General features: G+C 38.3%; 1 non-coding gene across 1 annotated transcript; it reads right to left on the bottom strand.

Annotated features, from left to right (window-relative positions):
• Window positions 1-3,200: 3,200 nt before the first annotated feature.
• On the bottom strand, window positions 3,201-3,302 carry LOC119624659 (small nucleolar RNA U13). The gene has a single exon (XR_005240811.1). It is a non-coding gene; the product is annotated as a small nucleolar RNA U13 (small nucleolar RNA).
• Window positions 3,303-19,761: the final 16,459 nt, after the last annotated feature.

Genomic DNA, 19,761 nt, shown 5'->3' on the forward strand with positions numbered 1-19,761 from the left:
GAGAGACCAAGTGGGGAGGATTGCTTGAGTTCAGGAGTTAGAGACAGTGAGACCTCATTTCTAAAAAAAAAAAAAAGATGAAAATAAGCTGAGCATGATAACATACATATAGTCCCAGCTACTCAGGAGGCTGAGATGGGAGGATAGCATAAGCCCAGGAGTTTGGTTACAGTGAGCTATGATGGCATCCTAGGCAACAGAGTGAGAGCTCGTCTCCAAGAAAACAAAACAAAACAAAGCAAAACAAACAAACAAACAAACAAACAACATATCTAAAAATATTTCACACTGCCTTCGTGGGTTCTTTGTACCTTGGTGGTTTTTCAAGATTTCTGGTCTGAAATATGGTCAGGAATTGAAATCAAGGGCTTCCTTTATTTTCTACTCAACTGCTAACATCTTCCAGAATACTTTTCTATTAACAGCTCTTTGGAAGATTCTGTGCCATGGCAAGCCAGATTTCAGTTTGGTTTAAGAGAGAGCTTTCTGTTAGAATGTCTGGAAGATGGAATGTGCTGAGGAGGTGGTGAGTTCCTGGAGGTTTTAGAGTGCAGACAAGATGATCTTTTTTTGGTAATTTTGGAGAGCAATGTATGCACCATGGATAGAATAATGGAGAGATAAGAAACATGGATGTTTCTTAAAACTCACAATTCTTTGTTATTGGTGGTTGTCCTAAGGATGAGTATGGTGGTAGAAATGCACTAACATTTGCCGAGTACCTATTATATATGTGGCACACATTATACTGGAAACTTACACAAACTTTATAATCTATTCCTTGTAACAATCTTATTGTGGTAGGTATTGTTATCCCTAATTTATAGATGATATAAACAAGGTTATGAGAAAATAAATTTCTTAAGGTCACATATTAAGTGACTGAGCCAGAGTTGAAATTTGTCAGTTGGCTTCAAAGCTGAGGTGCTTTCTTTCACACTATACTGCTGATAGTCCCTGTAATAGGACAGCAGAGACAGATGAGGCTCTCATAACCATCTCCCAGGGGTAGCTGAACAGATTCTTTCCTGCCCTTGCTTTAAGCTCCTCCCTTTTCCTCTGCTTAATTTCCCACTGTTCAGATTTTAAATTGCTGTTTGAAAGACAGAAGTATACACAACCTCTAATCAATTTTGGCTAAAAAAGGAGAGCTTCCCAGTACATGCCACTGGAGGATCACTTAATGGCATCACTTTGATTTTTACTGCAAATGCTTAGGGATAAATGCGGTAGTAAATATACTATCTTGTTTAGCAATTTAAATATTCCCTGCAAGCTCATTAGGTTCTGTCACCTTATGGCTGTTCCTTGTGTGGGAGTGATACTCCCACCCCCACAGCCTGCTGTTCCCAAAACAGGTGTTTCTGGAGTGAGCGCTTGGGGGGATGTTCCTCACACGGAGGGTAGAGAGTTGGGAGGCAGCTCTTTAAAGGAATTACTGACGGTGTTGGTGTAATAAAGAATCAGACTCCATTTGTGGTATTTGACTGCTGACAGCTTCCTAGCCCCACTAATCCCTTTTCTCTTTCTACCTCCTTATCTGGGGAGGGTTATAAGAGCCAGGGTGCTTTTTGCTTTTGTATCAGTGGGAAGTTCAAACCATGCAAGCCCAGGTCATCACCCCAGCCCCACTCCATAATCACCATGAAACTCCAACTCAGTTGTCCCTTGCTACTCTCTCTAAAAACCATTTTTGACCCTGCTTGGAAGTCTATCCTGCTTTTCCCAGAGAATCTCATTATATGAAGAACAAACATTTTTACCCTCTTGGCACGTGGGTGTATGGCAACATCAGTCTTGACATCTGGAAGCAAATTCCGGGTGAGGAGGGATGGCTCATTCTGCCTCTGTGGGGTAATCACAATACAGTCATGCACCACTTAAGGATGGAAATCTCTTCTGGGAAATGCATTGTTAGGCAATTTCATCACTGTGCGAACATTACGGAGTGCACTTGCACAAACCTAGATGGTAGAGCCTACTAGACACCTAGGCTATATGGCAGAGCCTTTTGCTCCTAGACTATAAACCTCTACCACAAGTTATTGTAGTGAATATTGTAGGCAATTGTAACACAGTGGTAAGTATATGTGTATCTAAACATAGAAAAGGTATGGTAAAATATGACATAAAATATAAAAAATGATATACTTGTATAGGGCATTTAGCATGAATGGAGCTTGAGGACTGGAAATTGATCTGGGTGAGTCAGTGAGTGAGTGGTGTGTGAACATGAAGGCCTAGGACAGTACTGTACTCTACTTTACTGTAGACATTATAAACACTAACCACTTAGGCTACACCAAATTTATGAAAAAAATAAAGTAATCATGCTACAACATTATCATGGTGATGACATCACTAGGAGATAGAAATTTTTCAGCTCCATTTTAATCTTATGGGACCATGTCACATGGTCTGTCATTGGGACCATGTCACATGGGACCACATCACATGGTCTGTCATTGACCAAAACGTTGTTATATGGCATATGACAGTGCTGGTAATGGAAAGATTGAGCAAGACGTGACAGGAACCTAGGTTTCTGAGTCCTTGGCTGTCTGTGCCAGACATTGACAACTCTGAAGTGTTCCTGAAAGCAGTGTGTGCAGAGGGCAAGGTCAGGCAAATGCTCCAGTGTTATCACCGTGAGGCTGTAGCACCGCACCTCACAGGCTCTTCTTGTATGCCATATGGATGATTCCTTTTGCCTGGTGGAAGGCAGCTCAGAACCAAGAATAGAGAGAGGTTGAGTCCCTAAGCCTCATCCTACCTAAGTCTGTACCCAAATATCATGGCTAATGAAATTGGAGAAAGGCAATTTTAAAATAGTTCTATTTCTTCTTTTCCAGTCTGGGTGCTATTTATTTCTTTAGCCAGATTGCACATGGCTAGTATGTCCAGCACTCTGTTGACTAGGAATAGGGAGAGAAAACATCTTTTCTTTGTTTCTGATCTTAGGAGAAAAAACTTAGCTTTTCATCATTTATTATTACGCTAGCTGTAGGTTTCCCATGCATGACCTTTACCAGGTTGAGAAAGTTCCCTTCTAAGTTGACTAAGAGTTTTTATCACGAATGTCTGTTTTGAATTCTGGCAAATGATTTTTGTGTAACTATTGAGATGATCATATGATTTTCCTTTTAGAATGTTAAAATGGCAACTACACTGGTTTTTTTTCGTTTTGTTTTTTTCCCGCATGTCAAATGGGTAAAGTGCCAGTGTAACAAAGTTCAAGGGAGGCATATCTCACATATGAGTGTGAAAACCTAATCATCATGCTTTGATATATTTTTTAAGATGTTAAACTGATTTTGCATTCTGGCGATAAAACTCCACTTGGTCATGATGTATTAGCTTTTTTATATATTGCTGGATTCAATTTGCTTAAATTTTGTTAAGGAGTTTTGCTTCTATGTTCATGATGGAAATTAGTTTGTAGGTTAGTTTTCTTAGAATAACCACCTGGTTTTGGGATCAAGATAATGCTTAAGTAATAGAATGAATTCAGGGTGCTCCCTCAAATTTTATTCTGTGGAAGAGTTTAAGTAGAATAAATATTACATATTTCTTAATTTTGGTAGAATTCTTCAGTAAAGTTGTTTGGACCTGGAGTTTTCTTTATGGGAAAATTTTAAACTACAAACCCAATTTCTTTAATAGATACAGGGCTATTCAAGCTATTTCTTCTTTAGTGAGTTTTGACAGTTTGCGTCTTTAAAGGAGTTTAAACCATTCACATTTAAAGTGATTATTGGTGTAGTCGGATAAATATCTACCAAATTTGTAACTGTTTTCTATTCTTGCACTCTTTTTAAATCTTCCATTAATCTTCTGGCTTCTCTAATTTTAATTTTATATGATTTCATTTTCCCATTTTCTATCTTAAGTTATATTTATTGACATAAAATTTTTATATTTGTTTGGTCTCCTTTTAATGTTGGCAAGATCTATAGTTATGGCCCTTCTCTCATTCAGGATGATATTGGTAATTTGTTATGTTTCTCTCCTGATCAGCCTGTCTAGAAGGTTGTCATTTTTATTGTTATTTTTAAAGAAAGAGGTTTGATTTCATTGGTTTTCTCCATTATTTTTGTTTTCTATTTCATTGATTTTCACTCTTATCTTTACTATTTACTTCATTTCACATTAAGTTTGGTTTTATTTCTCTGGTTTCTTAAAGAGGAAGCTTAGTCATCGATTTTAAATTTTTCTATTTTTCTAATATAAGATTTGAATGCTGCAAATTATCCTGTAAGTCCCTGCTTTAGCTTTTTTTTTAAAGGGAAATTTTAATATGTTGTGTTTTCTTTTTTTTCAGTCAAAATATTTTCTGATTTTCCTTGCAATTTATTCTTTGGCTCATGGGTTACTTAAAAGGAGGTTTCTTAGTTTCCAAATATTTGGATCTTTTTCACGTATTTTTGTATTGATATCGACTTAAATTCCATTGTGGTTAGAGAATATGCTCTGGATTATTTTAATCCTTTTAAATTTATTGAGACTTGTTTCATGATCTAGAATATGGTAAATATTGGCAAACATTTAGTGTATGCACTTGAAAGGAATGTATTTTCTTCTGTTGGATAGGATATTCTATAAATGTCAGATCAAGTTGGTTGATAGTGTTGTTCATGTCTTCTATATCTTTATTTTCTGTTTATGGTGTTTATCAATTATTTAGATAGCAGTATGAAATCACTGACAATAACTGTGGATTTGTCAATTTCTGCACTTTTATTTCTGCTTCATGCATTTTAGAGCTCTGTTATTAGGCACATAAATATTTATTATTGTTATGTCTTCTTGATTAATTGACTTCTTTATCAGGGCTAAGTTTTCTAGTTCTGAAGCCTGCCTTGTCTGAAATTAATATAGCTACTCCTGCTTTCTTTTAATTAATGTTAGTATGTTACAGATTTCTCCATTCTTTTACTTTTTTATTGTAGCAAAAACCACATAACATTACATTTACCATTGTAGCCAGTTTTAAGTGTACAGTTTGGTAGTGTTAAGCATATTTACATTGTTGTGCGATTAATCTCTAGAATTTTTTCATCTTGCAAGCTTGAAACTCTATACCCATTAAACACTAATTCTTTCCTATTCTTTCCTCCCCCTGCCCTGCCTCCATTCCTTTTCTTTTAATCTATAAGCATCTTTATATTCAAAAGATTTCTTATAGACAACTTATAGATGGGTATTTTTATTAAAAAAAATTGACTCTGATGTTTCTGTTTTTTAATTGCTGTATTTAAACCATTTCCGTTTGAAGTCATTATCGATGTAGCTGGATAAATATCTACCAAATTTGTAGCTGTTTTCTATTATTGGACTCTTTTTCAATCTTCCTTTCTTTTTCTGCCTTCTCCGATCTTAATTGAACATTTTACATGATTTCATTTTCTCTCCTCTCTTAGCTTATCAGTCATACTTCTTTTCAAAAAATTATTTTAGTAATTGTCCTAGTGTTTGCAATACACATTTACAACTACTCTGAGTCTACTTTCAAGTAACACTATACTTCTTCACAAATAGTGTCAGCATAGTAAGGTATTTCTAATATCTCCCTTCTATTCCTTGTATCATTGCTGTTATTCATTTTACTTATCCTTAAGGTATAATAACCTAAAGAATTGTTGCCATCATTATTTTGAGCCACCAGTTATTTATTAGATCAGATAAGAATAAGAGAACTAAATATTTTATTTTGTTATGGCTTCATTTATTCTTTCTGTAGTGCTCTTTCTTTATGTAGATTTAAGTTTCTGATATATATGCTTTTCCTTTCTCTGAAGAATGTTTACTATTTCTTGCAGACCGCGTCTACTGGTGAAAAATTTTCTCAGTTTTTATTTGCAGGACACAGAATTCTAGGTTTGTTAGTTTTGCTCTCTTAACCTTAAATATTTTAACACAATCTTATAATCCTGACTTTTAATTCACGTGTTTACACTATTTACATTTAACGTGATGATCAATATAGTTGGGCTTAAGTTTGTCACCATAATGTTTCTTTTTTATTTGACTCATGTGTTCTTGTTCCTCCTCCTTTAGTTTTACTTTTATTGACTTTAAAAAATTGATTTTATATCTTTTATGATCATTTTTTCTTCTTTATTGACTTACTTGTTTTGTTTTTGCTTTTGTTTTTCAGTGGTTGTTCTAGGGTTTGTAGTATATACTTTTAATTTAACACAGTCTACCTTCAAATAATATTAACCATTACACATATTATATAACAACTGTATAATAGTAAATGGTTCCATTTTTATTTTTCCCTCCTGGCCTGTATGTTTTTGTTGTTACATATTTTACTTTACATATGTTCAAAAAAACCCCAAATATGTTGTTAATATTTCTACTTTAAACAGTCAATTATGTTTTAAAGAGATTTAGAAATAAGAAAACACATCTTTTATATTTACTCTCATATTTACCGTTTTTGGTGCACTCCATTCCATTGTGTAGATCCTAATTTGCATCTTGCATTGTTTTCCTTCCTGTAAGAAATCTGAACATTTCTTACAGCGCTACTCCTCTGGTGATAAATTATCTCAGTTTTTGTATACCTTAAAAACCCTTTATTTTGCCCTCTTTTGTAAAAAGACATTTTAACTCTGTACAGAACTCTATACTGACAGGTTTTTTTCCTTTCAGTTGTTTAAAGATGTGACTCAACCATCTTCTGACTCGCACTGTTTCAGATGGGGAATCTGTTGTAACTCTAAGTTTTGTTCCTCTCTATGTAATATAGCTCCTCCCACCCCCACCCTCCTTTGGTTTATTTTGAGATTTTATCTCTATTACTAGTTTCCAACAATGTGATGATTTTTGATGTTCTTTGGTGTGGTTTTCTTTATGTTTCTTTTGCTCAGGACTTACAGAGCTTCTTGGATCTGTGGATCTGTAGTTTGACTTTTTAAATTTTAGGATAAATAAGAGGTGGTTTTCATAGGTCAGGCTCCCTGGAATGTAGATGTTCATGCAGGAGGTTTACTGGGGTACACACTCAGGAACAACAACTGAGAGGAGCAGCATTGGGCAGAGTGAAAAATCTGAACTGCAGTGCACTGAGAAGAGAGCTACTAGCCAATCCTATGGGGACCTCTGAAGCTGTAGTGACCTTTCAGAGTTGTCTCAAATTCAGACAAGGGAGCTAAGCCCTACACTGACTGATCATCGAGTGTGGGCTGCCCTTAGGAAGGTGGCATAACCATAGGCAAGGAAGCTTTCTTTGGCCAAAAGAAAATTCTGGAGAAGGATTTAGCTGTAAATTATCTGCACTCCACACTCCTGGCAGTTGGGGTATTAAGTGTCTCACTCCTGAAGGTGAAATGTAGGCAGTACACACAGCATCCTCTATAGAAGTGGTTCCTAGTAGTATGTAATGAACTTGAAATCATCAGTGCTAGTGGTGAAATAGACTCACTACAGTATACGTTACTCCTACGATGATTTTTGGCACTTCCATCAATGATGATCTTACATTTTTACTCAACAATTTGATGTATGTAAGTCCTCAATGAAACCGTAAGCTTCTAGAAAACATTTTACCAATCTGTAGCCCCCTAAGTGACTTTCAGAGTATTGTGCTTATTTACCAGTGAAGTAACTAACTCCCAAAAGAAGCTTTTGGATTACCTCATCCAGACTCCACATTCTACAGCTGGGTAAACTAAGACTGAGATAAGTCCTACAGCCAACAAGTACCTTACTTGAGACTAGAATCCAGATCTCTTAACCTGTAACTCAATAAGTACTGCTTTCACTTTGCCTGGCTATATCACAAGGGGTCATCAGTAATTAGTACATAAATATAAATGAGTATTTACTACTCTACCTCTGGTGAATAAATAGCTCCAAGAAGACTTTAAGTAAACATGAGTGGTATTGCATAGATGTTTTAAGGTAATGTAGGATTCGAAGAAGACTCAAAGTTTTCCTAATACAATAAATTACAAGTAATATATTTTATATTTGTAAACAAATATAGATTTTAGATGTTTAAATACAAAGAAAAAGGCTATAAAGATATACAGTCAGCTCTCCATATCTGTGGGTTCTGCATCTGTGAATTCAACCAATTATAGATTGAAAATATTCAGAAAAAAGGATGGCTCTATCTGTATTGAACAGGTACAGATTTTTTGTCATCATTGTTCTTAAACAATATAGTATAACAACTATTTACATAACATTTATATTATATTAAGTATTATAGGTAATCTAGAAATGATTTAAATTATATAGGAGGATGTGCGCAGGTTATATGCAAATACTACACCATTTGGTATAAGGGACTTGAGCATCTGTGAATTTTGGTATCCTTGGGTGTTCTGCAACCAACTTACCATGGATACTGAGAGATGACTGTACCTTAAAACAACACGTTAGCACTGATTATCTCTGAGTTGTGAAATTAAGAGCATTTGTTTTCACTAGCCATTAAAAATTTTTAAATAATAAACATAGATTAATTGTGTAATTTTAAATGAAGCTAAATCAAATATCTTGTCCAATGAGCCATTTCAGAATTGTATTGTTATCCAGCATCCTTGTGACAAGTTGCTTATCACCTCTGTAGCTAGTCTAATCCATCTTTAGACATTACTGCCTCTTAGAATACCCTTATGTTGAACTGGAATCTATTTCCCTAGAGTTTTTGCCTTTGATCCTTTTTTTTCCCTTGTGGTCATTCATTGGAAGTTTTATTTTAATTCTACATGAAAAACCTTCAGACACATAAAGACAGCCTATTCTTCCTCTACCCAAACATCTCCTCCTTTTCATCTTCCCAACTTTAGGATATTTGGGCATGTCCTTAGTCATTGGGGACCATCCCAAACCACACCTCAACAGGTCTCTGGGAGCATCAAGCCAGACTGTTAGATGGATCCAGAGTGGCCACTGCTGGTTTATTTACTCACTAAACTAATTGAATACTCAACATGTGTCATGCTGGGGGCTGATGGTACAAGAATAAGTGTCCAGATGCTTCCCCTGGGATTCACAGTCTGGAAAAGGCAGATTTGTGACAGATGTTGATCATATATTAATAGGTTAATGAAGACGTGAAAAGAGATCAATGGAAGCACAGAGTTGTGACAGCTCTCCCTGGGGGAGTGCAGAAAGCAGTGCAAAGGACATGGCGTTAGAGCTATATCTGAAAGGGAGAGAATGAGTTTGCCTTGGTCCAATACAGAGAAAGACAAGCTGAGGCCACTAGCTTTTCCCAAGGAAGTTATGCTTCTCCAAATACAGTGACAAGTTCTTAGTGGTTCCCATCCAGTCACAGTGTGTTGGCTAGTTCACATCTTGGGCAGGGTAAGGTATGGAAATGAAAGCATGGCATAAAGCAATAGGGAGTTGTTGTTACCTACTAGGCAGATCTTTAGGCATTTCCCTCCTTTTGCTCCCAATCTGAACAGAGTTTCCCTAAAGGAAGGTAAGAAAACAGAGTCCGCTTTTCCCATAGTGCTTGGTAAATCAGGTTCAGCCCAGTGTGGCATTCAGCCAGATCCTCTGATCTAAGTGTGTCAATCATTCCTTCCTCATGCCACCTCATTCTTAGAAAACCTTCCCATTCACAGCCTGAAATGGGTGACTTTAGTTACCATGTGTCTCTACATCAGTAATATCTGATTACATAGTGTAGACAGCTGGTCCTAGCTGAGCCAATAGATGGCTCTTGTAGGGAATTTAGAATGGGAGTGCAGAGATTGAGTCATTAATTTGTGGGAGCATTCCTGCAAGATTCCGTTAACTAGGGACTGAGGTCACCATTTCAGGGCATTCATGACAGACTGTGTAAAAGTGGGATCATGAGTACAGAAACTGGTCTAGGAACAGAGAAATACTATCATGAAGATAACATGGAAGATGTGAAAGACATGTAGTTTGAGGTGGAAAGAAGATAGAGGGAGAAAGAGAGAGAATGGGAGCACATCAACTCCCCATTTCTTCTAAGGCTTATTATAATTTTTTTCTGACAATTTTGTTTTAGGGGATCTCTCTTTTTTTTAAATAAATTCTATTTTATTTAAATTAGCTTCAGTGAATATCAGTTCCTTGCAACCAAAATATCTCTAAGACATCTCATTTACTCAGTTTACCTCTTTAATTCTTATACAATGGCTAGTATAATTAGATTGAACTACTAGCCCCTTCTCCAGACCTCCTGTTATCCTGACCCCAAAGCAAGAATCCTCTTTAAGAGAAGGACCAGCCTCTGTTGGGACTGCATTTGACAAGCAATAATCCGTGATGCCAATTTATAAATGTGATCTTGGCTATTCCCGACTACTTTTTGCTCTCCTCAAATCTGTTTGGTCTCACAATATGTAGGAATCAAAGGCAGCTGGCATGAGAAACTCATGGTGGCTTTGAGACTTCAACAATATACCTGTTCCCCAGGTTGTGGCCTGAGAAAGCTGTTAATTTCCTCAGAGGGTGAGGCCTGAGTCTCATATTGCAGTGCTTGAGAAATCAGAAAGTAGTTGCGTACCTTGTAGGACAGAGATAAAGACATGCTCAGTGTCCCTTGAGACATTTAACTTCATTTCTCCTCAGTCCAGGTGGTTTCAATTGATTTGCAAGTATTTATTGAGCATCTACTGTGTATCAATTATCTCATCTTTCTTTTCCCTATTGCCCCTCCTCTAACTGCTATCCCTCAATTTACATTCTGAGAACATTTTCTTCTCCAATACTCTCTTGGGTTACTGATGCACATCTCTATTTTATTGCTGAATTTCTTAAAGAACCATCCTCAGTTGTTATCTCTACTTCCTAAACTTTCTTTCACTGACTTCTTATTTCTGCGCCATCTATCTTCTGCTTTCCTCATGATACAATTTGGTTCCCTGAATTTTATTGTATCTCTAAATAAATATCTCCCTTCTTAAGTTAGTTGAAGTGATTTTCCGTTCCTTGTAAGTAAACAGCTTTTGAGACATTCTTATTTCCTCGGTTCACCTCTCCAACCCTACACAAGACTAGCATACTCCAAATCAGAGTGCTTTTCCCTCATGCATCTAAAGGAATGGGGATTTCTCTGTTAAAGACCAGGTGGATCTAGGAATAGCCAAATCTTGCCTTGACTTAGCCACAAATTCTCCCTTAATGTGCCTGAGATGGCTGTATACATACATGGCAAATGGGAAACCAGGAAGCACTCTGTTATTGGTTGAGCTAGGGCTTGATACCTCAGCTGTTTTGGGTAAAGTCAATTAGAACATGCATCTTGAGCTTAAGCCCAAGGAGGATCTCTCTGCAGTTGGTCTTCAGGCTTGAGTGGGCAGGCTCAGTTATTGTTCCTGAGAGAGGTGGCAGAAGACAGGGCCAATCAACAGCCTGAAATTAGACCAGCGAGATCAGAATTTGACTCATTCTTCCATGGGGCCTAGGAGAGGGAGGGATAGGGATGGTGGTGGAGACCTCACTTGCCAGAGAGAGACCAGAGGGAATTTATTATGAAAATTATTTTTCTCTAGGGTGTGGAGATAAATATGTAGGTAAAGTGCAGGAACAAAATTTGATACCACCTGTTGACTACAGACCATTTTTGGTATAGACGCTGATATATTTAACCATATATTTGCACTTCAATTACTCTTATCCCAATCAAATAACTGTTCTAAAAGTATATAAATTGTTGTATCATTTATTCATGGAATTGTTATATCAATTTATTCTTTCACTCAGCAAATGCTTTTTGAGCTAGGTAGCAGAGAAAAAAAGTGAATCTGTAAGGCAAGATCCCTAGTCTTAAAAGCTCATAGTCTATGGGTAGGGTTGGGAGTGGGAACGACAGGTTTATAAATGGGTAGGTGCCACAAGGTGTCGTAAGAGAAGCCTGAAGAATGTACAAGGAGAAAACAAAGGAGGGAGGCTCTGAACAGCCAGATGAATACAGGAGGCTCCACTTCCAGCCAGCTGGTATCACAGCAAGCCCAGAAGAGAGGAGTAACCAAATCCTACATTGTTTATATTAGGGGATGCTGAGGAATCTTCTAGTTCAACTCCTTCTGCTATAGGATAAGCAAACAGACCACCCTTCACCCTCCCAAGGGAAGAACATAGATTGGACTAAAGTCTCAGAGCTGGTCAAGGGCAGGGCCTGGATCCCTGTTCTCCCAGCCCAGTGATCCCTTCTCTAACGTGCCTGCCCCAGGCATCCTTTTACCCAGGTTGGGAGCCCCCAGCCTCTCTCTGGAAGATGTAGTCCAAGGTCTCCAGCCCAAGCTTGGCCATTCACAGGCCACAGCTGAACTTGTGCTCCCCGTTCTTCCATTTCCAGAATCCTCTCTGGTCTTCACTGGGTGTAAAGCCCCTTGGTCAGCTCCTGGAGCTGTTCATTCATTTCCTCCTTTTTCCAATTTGTTCTTGATAGCTTCCTGCTTCTCTCAGCTGTAACTAGTTCATCCTTAGTCTGATCTAGTTTTTCTAGTCAGCTTCTCTCTCCCCTTGGCTGTTTCTCCTCCAACAGCTCCTGCTTTCCTAGTAGCTCCCTCCTCCCCAGACCCAGCCTCCAGCTCCTCCTAGAGGTTCTTAACCTATCCTGAGACACAGACCCTCCAGCTGCCTGGCAAAGCCTGTGCACCCTTTCTCACAGTAATGATTTTAAATATATTAAGTAAACTCTAGAGGACAAAAAAGGAAACATGTTATTTTGAAAAACAGTTACAAAAACATAAAAAACCAAATTTGTAATATAATAATAGATACACTTTTAAATCAATGTGTTAAATAACAAGACATATTGGTGAGTCTAATGACTTCTATCACGTTGAAGTAGTGATGAGCACAAATGATCTTGCAAGGTATCTGTGATGGTTGTAACATGTATGAAAATATCTGTAAATTCTATTGCTCACAAAAGTCACAGGTACTGCATATACTGCTGTAGGTTGCTGCCTACAGTCAGTCATAACTGAAAAAAAATGCTAAATTTCAGGTGGAAGTTAGTAAAAATGAAGATATAATATTTTTTCCATTCAGGTTTATGAAATCCTTTACGCACAGATCCTTGGACATTATATCCTTCAAGTCAAGGAATCCTGTATTAGATGTTACCGTGATTTGAGATGCTGTATCTGTGTAGCTATTACCAAAATTGAATCTTCAGACCAGTAACCATTTGGATATCTCACAGGTGTCTAGAAAACTTAACAGGTCAAAAAATAAGTTTTGATCTTATCCTCCAAAATAGCTTCTCCTCATTTTTCTCATTTCAATAAATATCACTTTCAATCCTGGAATTCACTCTCTACACCTTCTTCTTTTTTATTTTTACCTCAAATTTATAAATCATTTCATTTGACAAATATTACCCAATACCCACTGTATGCAAGCACTGTTGTAGGTGCTGGGACTCAGCAGTGTATAAGACAAGTCCTTGTCCTCATGGAGCTTATGTTCTAATTGTGAAATGTTGACAATAAGTAAGAAAACACATAAAAGAAAATTAGGTAGCAATAAGTGTATCTCAAATATTATATCTCCCAAAATATTTCTCCAATATTGTCACTTCTCTCCATATCCACTGCCACTCCTTTAGTCTAAACTCTTCCCTGCCACAGTCTCCTAACTTAATTCTGTAGCCAGTCTAATCTTTATCCATGCAGCAGTCAAAGTGAAGGGTGGATTACGTTCCTTCTCTGCTGAAATCCTTCAGTGACTTCCTACTGTGCTTAGAAAAAGCCCAGACTGCTCACCTGGAGGGCCCCACATTATCAAGTACTCATCTACCCTCCATCTTCCTCTCCTACCAATCCTTCTGCCTCTACACTTGGGTCCTATTGGCTTTGCAGTTTCTTGCAGGCACCGGTTTCCTATGTTGGGGCCTTGTATATCTCTAAGGCTGCCTGACTCTTACTGGCCCTTCAGGTCTCAACCTAGTTAACCTTTGTATAAAATTCCCTGTCTTTGAGGAGCACTTTGCTGACCCTTCAACCTAAATTATGTGTCTTTCTCATTCTCCTTCAGAGTAATGTCTTCTTTTTCTTTATATAACAAGCTACTTGTTACAATTATTACTTAACATAATATTCACGTGTATACCTAATATCTGTTTCTCTCACTACACTGCAAGTCCCGAGAAGGCAAGCTTTGTTTTGCTCACCAGCAGCATAACAGTTCCTGGGATATGGTTAGTGCTTAACACACATGTAGCTGTTGAATGAGTTATGAGTTACTGCACATTTCATCTCTGACATCTGCCCCCAAGCTCTTCACATATTCCAGGTTCATACTTCCTCTTTTATGCACAGGCATATTAAAATCTCTATCTGTACTTAAGTTGTTCCTCACCTAATCAGGTACAGTTATACTCAAATTCATTTATCCATCCATTCATTTAACCATTATTTATTGTGTACCTTCTAATTACAAGGCACAATGCCAGGCACTATATAAGATTAAAAGATGAATAAGACATGGTTCTTGTTCTCAAGACATTTACAGTCTAGAAGGCGATTTAAGACACTGTCAGATAGCTGTAGCAGAAAAACGGGTGCTATGTGCCACCATCAGCAGAGTCAGTGGCAATGAAAGTGCAGAAGAGATAATAATAATATTTCCAACTAGAGGTTTCAGGGAAGCTTTTATGGAGAAGATGGCATCTGAGTTCGGCCTTGATCGGTGGGAGGAATTTAGACAGCCATAGATGGTAGGTAGTGTCCCAGATGAAAAAGCAGAAAAACACAGAGCGTGTGGAAGAATAAGTGGTTCATTGCCTAGGTTATGTGTAGGGGAGCTGTAAAGGCAAGGATGGGGCATGTGAAATTTTGATCTTTAGTTGATATTGCTGGGGATTCAACAAACATTGTTGGACAGAGGAATAAAATAAGAGTTAAGAGGGAGCACTGAAAAGATATGACTGCCTGCCTATATGATTTTAAGTTACATAGATTATCCTTGTTAAATTAAGAGATAATCAAACAAAACACGAGGGCAGGAAGAGTCCAGGGAGGAAAGATGTCCCTGTGAGCTGGAGCAGATGAGGAAGTCCTGTGGAGGAACTGGACATTCCTTTGCCTTCAAACTGGAACGCTGACTTATGGACATTAAAGGAGTCAAATTCAAAGTTATGATGGCCACTCTCATCTTTGGACCAAGAGGCCACTGGTTCCACAGCTGGGACTTATTAGTTCAGACTGCCCTAACAAAATACCAAAGACTAGGTGGCTTAAATAACAGAAATGTATTCTCACAGTTCTGGAGACTGAGAAGTCCCACATCAAGGTACTAGCTCCTTTGATTCCTGGTGGGGGCTCTCTTTCTGGCTTGCAGATGGCTTTTTTCTTGCTGTGTGCTACAATGGCCTTAACTCGGTGCATGCACATGGTGAAAGAGATATCACTGTTTCTTCCTCTTCCTATAAGGTCACCAATTCTATTGGATTAGGAGCCTCCCCACCATGATGTCATTTAACCATTACCTCCTAAAAACTGTATCTCCAAATACGGTCGCATCAGGAATTAAGGCTTCAACATATGAATTGCAGGGGGTTGGTGGAAGAGACACAATTCAATCCATAGCATGGGGCAAATCAACTTCTGAATCCTTTATAATCAAAGACTATGAGAGTTTCTAACTCAGTGGTTTCCAAGCAGTGTTTCTAGGAGCATTGGGCATCCCAAGGAGCACTTTCTGAGGACAAAGTACAAGTGGGCTCTACTTTACCTGTTTACTATATTAGACCTCCATATAAATTTCCTCTGAAGACAGGGTTTTACAGATAAAATCATATTAGAAAACCTCTGGTCTGGTTTGATGACTTCATTTTATGAGAAAAAGATAGGATATTGAGATCTAGAAAGGAAAAGAGACTTGCCTACAGTCACACAGCAGGTAGGGACAAATTCTAGTAGCCAATGAGTAGATCTACAATCCTGTGTGTAGATTTCTAGTCCAGTGTTTTGTCCATTGTTCTTCTTAGGTCCCTCCAGGTTCAAGAGGGGGAAGCCCCAGATGTCCTTATTATGAGCATAATGAATGGGGAACCCTCCTGGCACATCAAAGAGTGGTTGCTTACTGAAGGTTTTGTGCAGAGCAGAATTAGTGCCCCAGGGCTCCAGCAGGGCACTGATCTTTTATTTATTCTTCCTTCCCCATCTGGTTCACATGCCCAGACTTTATAATGAGTTGGCAGGAGTTATGGACTATTAAATAATTAAGTTATTTTTCCTAAATAAATGTGCCCAGAAAATTATGCCATAAATGCCTAAGTGTTGCTCTAATGGGCTGCTGTCAGACACTCAGAGGAATCAGAAGAGGTAAATGGTTTCCTCTCTGGAGATGGGAGAGACAAATCCATGCCACCTAGGGAGAGATCACTATGCTGAGGTTCTTCAGATCGGTTCAAATCCTTCAAGAAGTCAAAGACATACAATGAAGATATAGAACAAAGCTGTTGGAACAAAGAAGAAATCAGTCTGGTCTTCCTTCTGAGGTCTGAATACCCAGACTTGGAGTGCAAAAGTTACATCTGTAGACAAAGAATTTATTTTAAAAAATTTGATTTCCCTTATAGCTAAAAGGGTGTGTGAGAAAGTGGCAAAAGAGCTCCCTGTATGATTCCTGGAGTGAGGGACCTCACTTTCCCTCATCCATGGATACAGGCCATCCAGGGGGCCAGACTCTTTCCCTTGGGCCATCTCCCTTTACTTTTCACTCATCAGCCTTCAGGTTTCAGCTTAAATGTTTTATCTTCTCTTCAGAGAGGCATTTCCTGACCACCTTGTTGCCCCATTGTTATTCTCAACAAGACATTTTCCCTTTCCTTCAGAGCAGTTAAGCCAAGGTATAATTACATATTTATGTGTTTGACGTTTGCCTCTCCCAGACTGTAAGCTCCACTCAAGTGCTATGCTAAATGCCAGGGTATTATGGGTGCCTGACACTACCTGGCACAGCATAGGTGCTCAGTATTTACTGAATGAAGGAGTGGTTCATTTCCACTAATGTGGAAGTTTTGTTGTTTTCTCTTGTTTTGTTGAGGATCAACCATCTGTATCTTCCTGTTACATTCAATAATGTCTATAGCTATGGATTTGCAGCCTAGAGTCAAAAACAAGAAGGAATGTGAGAAAGAAGTGATTTTAGCCTGTAATTGGCCAACGAAGGATCAAATCCTGGAATGGAACTTCCTTTGATAAATTCACTCATTTAGTTTTTCAAAAAATGTTTACTGATCAAGTACTATATTACTTGCACCGTAAAGTACAAGGGATACATCATGAACAAGATATAAATAGTCTCTGTCTTTATGGAGTAGAGAGAAAACAAAAGGAATTAAGCAAAGTTGTTGCAAGATTCAGCAGGATGATGAGATGGAGTGTAAGTAGGGCAGACTATGCTGATAGGGGGTCACAGAAGGCTGCCTTATACTGAGACCTGGAGGATAAGAAGCCACTGGTTGTATAAAACATAGACAGAGGGAACAACAGTGCGAGAGCCTTAAGGTGGGAATGAACTTAGCATGTTGAAATGACAGAAAAGAGACGAGACTGGCCAGAGGAGAGTAAGCAAGAGGCAAGAAGTGTAGGCTGAGATGAGTGGCCATGAAGAGCTCTAAAACTGTGCTAATGAATCTGGATTTTGTTGTAAGAGCAATGAAAGATTTTAAACAGAAGAGTGACAAGATTTGGTCTATATTTTAGAAATGTTGCTGAGTAGAGAGTGGTTTACAGAAAGGTAAAATAGAGCCAAAGAGACAAGTGAATCTAATGGTAATAGTCAAAGAAGAGGAATAGGGACTTGACCTTGGGTTGTGACAGTGGGAATGAAGAGAAGTGGATGTCTGAGATTTATTTGGAGGTAGAACTGACAGGACTTAGTGATGGATTGAGTGTAGAGTGTGAGGGAGAGGGAGAAATTGAGGATGACTCTAGTATGACAAACGGCCCTTTCTTTGAAGTAATGCATCTCTTCAATTTTCTACTGACTTGATCCACCCTGCTTTCCATTGTTATAAACCATTAAGGCTTTCAATATTCTATCCTTGGCATCACTTAGTCTCCATATTTAGCATCTTAATTCAATAATGTACAATCTGTATGGCTCATATCTTGATCTTCACAGCTCATTGAACCCCTTTAAATGGTCTGCAACACACATGAATTAAACATGGTGGGCAAAGTGAGAGAGGCTCTAAGTGGCAGATATCCTGGCTCTTTCAGCCAAATATTCTGAATAGAATCCAGGTGGGGCTTATGACTACAAAGTAATGCTCATGGCCACTGTCTCCCCAGGTATTTTCAGGAAAGATGGAGAAATTAAATTGTATCAAGGAGAAAAGGATTTGGGGAAATGAAGGAGGGAGAGAGAGAGAGACAAAATCTGAAATACCAGGGACTGCCTAATCAAGAATCTTGATCAATTTGAGATACTAAAATGGATAAGGTAATCAGTGTTTTGTTAAGCCAGGCTATGCATGTGTGTATATACACACAGTCAAAGGGAAAAATAGAGGGAGCTGGGTGTGGGGAAATGAGACAAGTAACAGGAATAATGTGGCCACCATTTGTTGAATTTGTCATGCATTATGCTAAATCCTTCAGACAACACATGCCATGTAGTCCTCACAAATCACCTATGAGAATTATTTCCATTTCACAGATAAGAAAACTGAGACTCAGAAGGTTTCAGTGACTTGTTTGTAGAAAAACGGCTAGTAACTGGTATAGCAAGGATTTAACTCCAGATTAGCATGACTGCAAATCCTGTTCAATCTACAGTTATAATCTACAGTTATACTACACTGCCTTCTTAAAACTGGGAAGGACTCAATGGAAGGCAGAGGTGGCATGTAAAGAGAGGGAGAGAAAGCCTAAGAGGACAAATGTACTTGATATTGGAAAAAAAAAAAAAAAAAAAAAAAAAAGTAGTTGACTAAAATGAAGGGGAATCTAACCTGAAGAAAAAAAAGTAAATTAGTGTATGACATGAGAGTGAATCAAATCTTATGAAATTTCTAGAGATGAATATGGTGTGTTAGCAGCTTCTCATTCTATTTCCCTGCTGGCTGTAGACTCATAATTTCTATCTTTATTGCTGTTTCTGCTCCCAGTCATGAAACTGTCTGTCTTGAGATGTGGCAACAGCACCTTACTCCTCTGACCCAGACCAAAGCTCACTCTGGGAATGAAGGAACTGGGGAGGATTGCAGTAGGAACCTTGATTCCCAAGTGAAGGCAATTCATGCCAGATGAAGGACCCCCAAAGGAGCAGCACTGAGCTGTAATTAGCTGAGATTTGTAACTTGGCACAAAAACTACTCATGTTAGATATTCAATTTCCCTGTTCTTGTTCCAGGTTTTCAAAGAAATTCCCCTAGCATCCTTGTCACTCCTGCATTCCAGGGAACGGTCCAGGAAAAGGCTGTTTTACCACTTAAAGAAAGAGGACTAGAATAAGTGAAGGGTGTCTCATGCATCTGTGTCCTGAGTTCATCAATCTCAGTATATGGGTAAATATTTATTGAGACCCAACTAGATGGCAATTAATTGACTCATCAATATTATGTCATTACTACAGTCAATGTGGATGTACCACATCCCATACTAGACAGTGGAGCTACACAAGGAGAAACATGACAGATACAAGCCCTGTCCTCATGATGCATGCAGAGCTGGATAGATATGGAATAAGAAATTACAACTGCCAAGGTGCACTTACAGTGGAGGAGAAATAATAAGCATTTTGGTGTCAGAAGACCTCAGTTTATGCCTTTAGTGGTTCTTTGATCGTGGCTAA

Source organism: Chlorocebus sabaeus, chromosome 20 (assembly GCF_047675955.1).
Source record: "Chlorocebus sabaeus isolate Y175 chromosome 20, mChlSab1.0.hap1, whole genome shotgun sequence".
NCBI classification, from domain to species: Eukaryota; Metazoa; Chordata; class Mammalia; order Primates; family Cercopithecidae; genus Chlorocebus; species Chlorocebus sabaeus.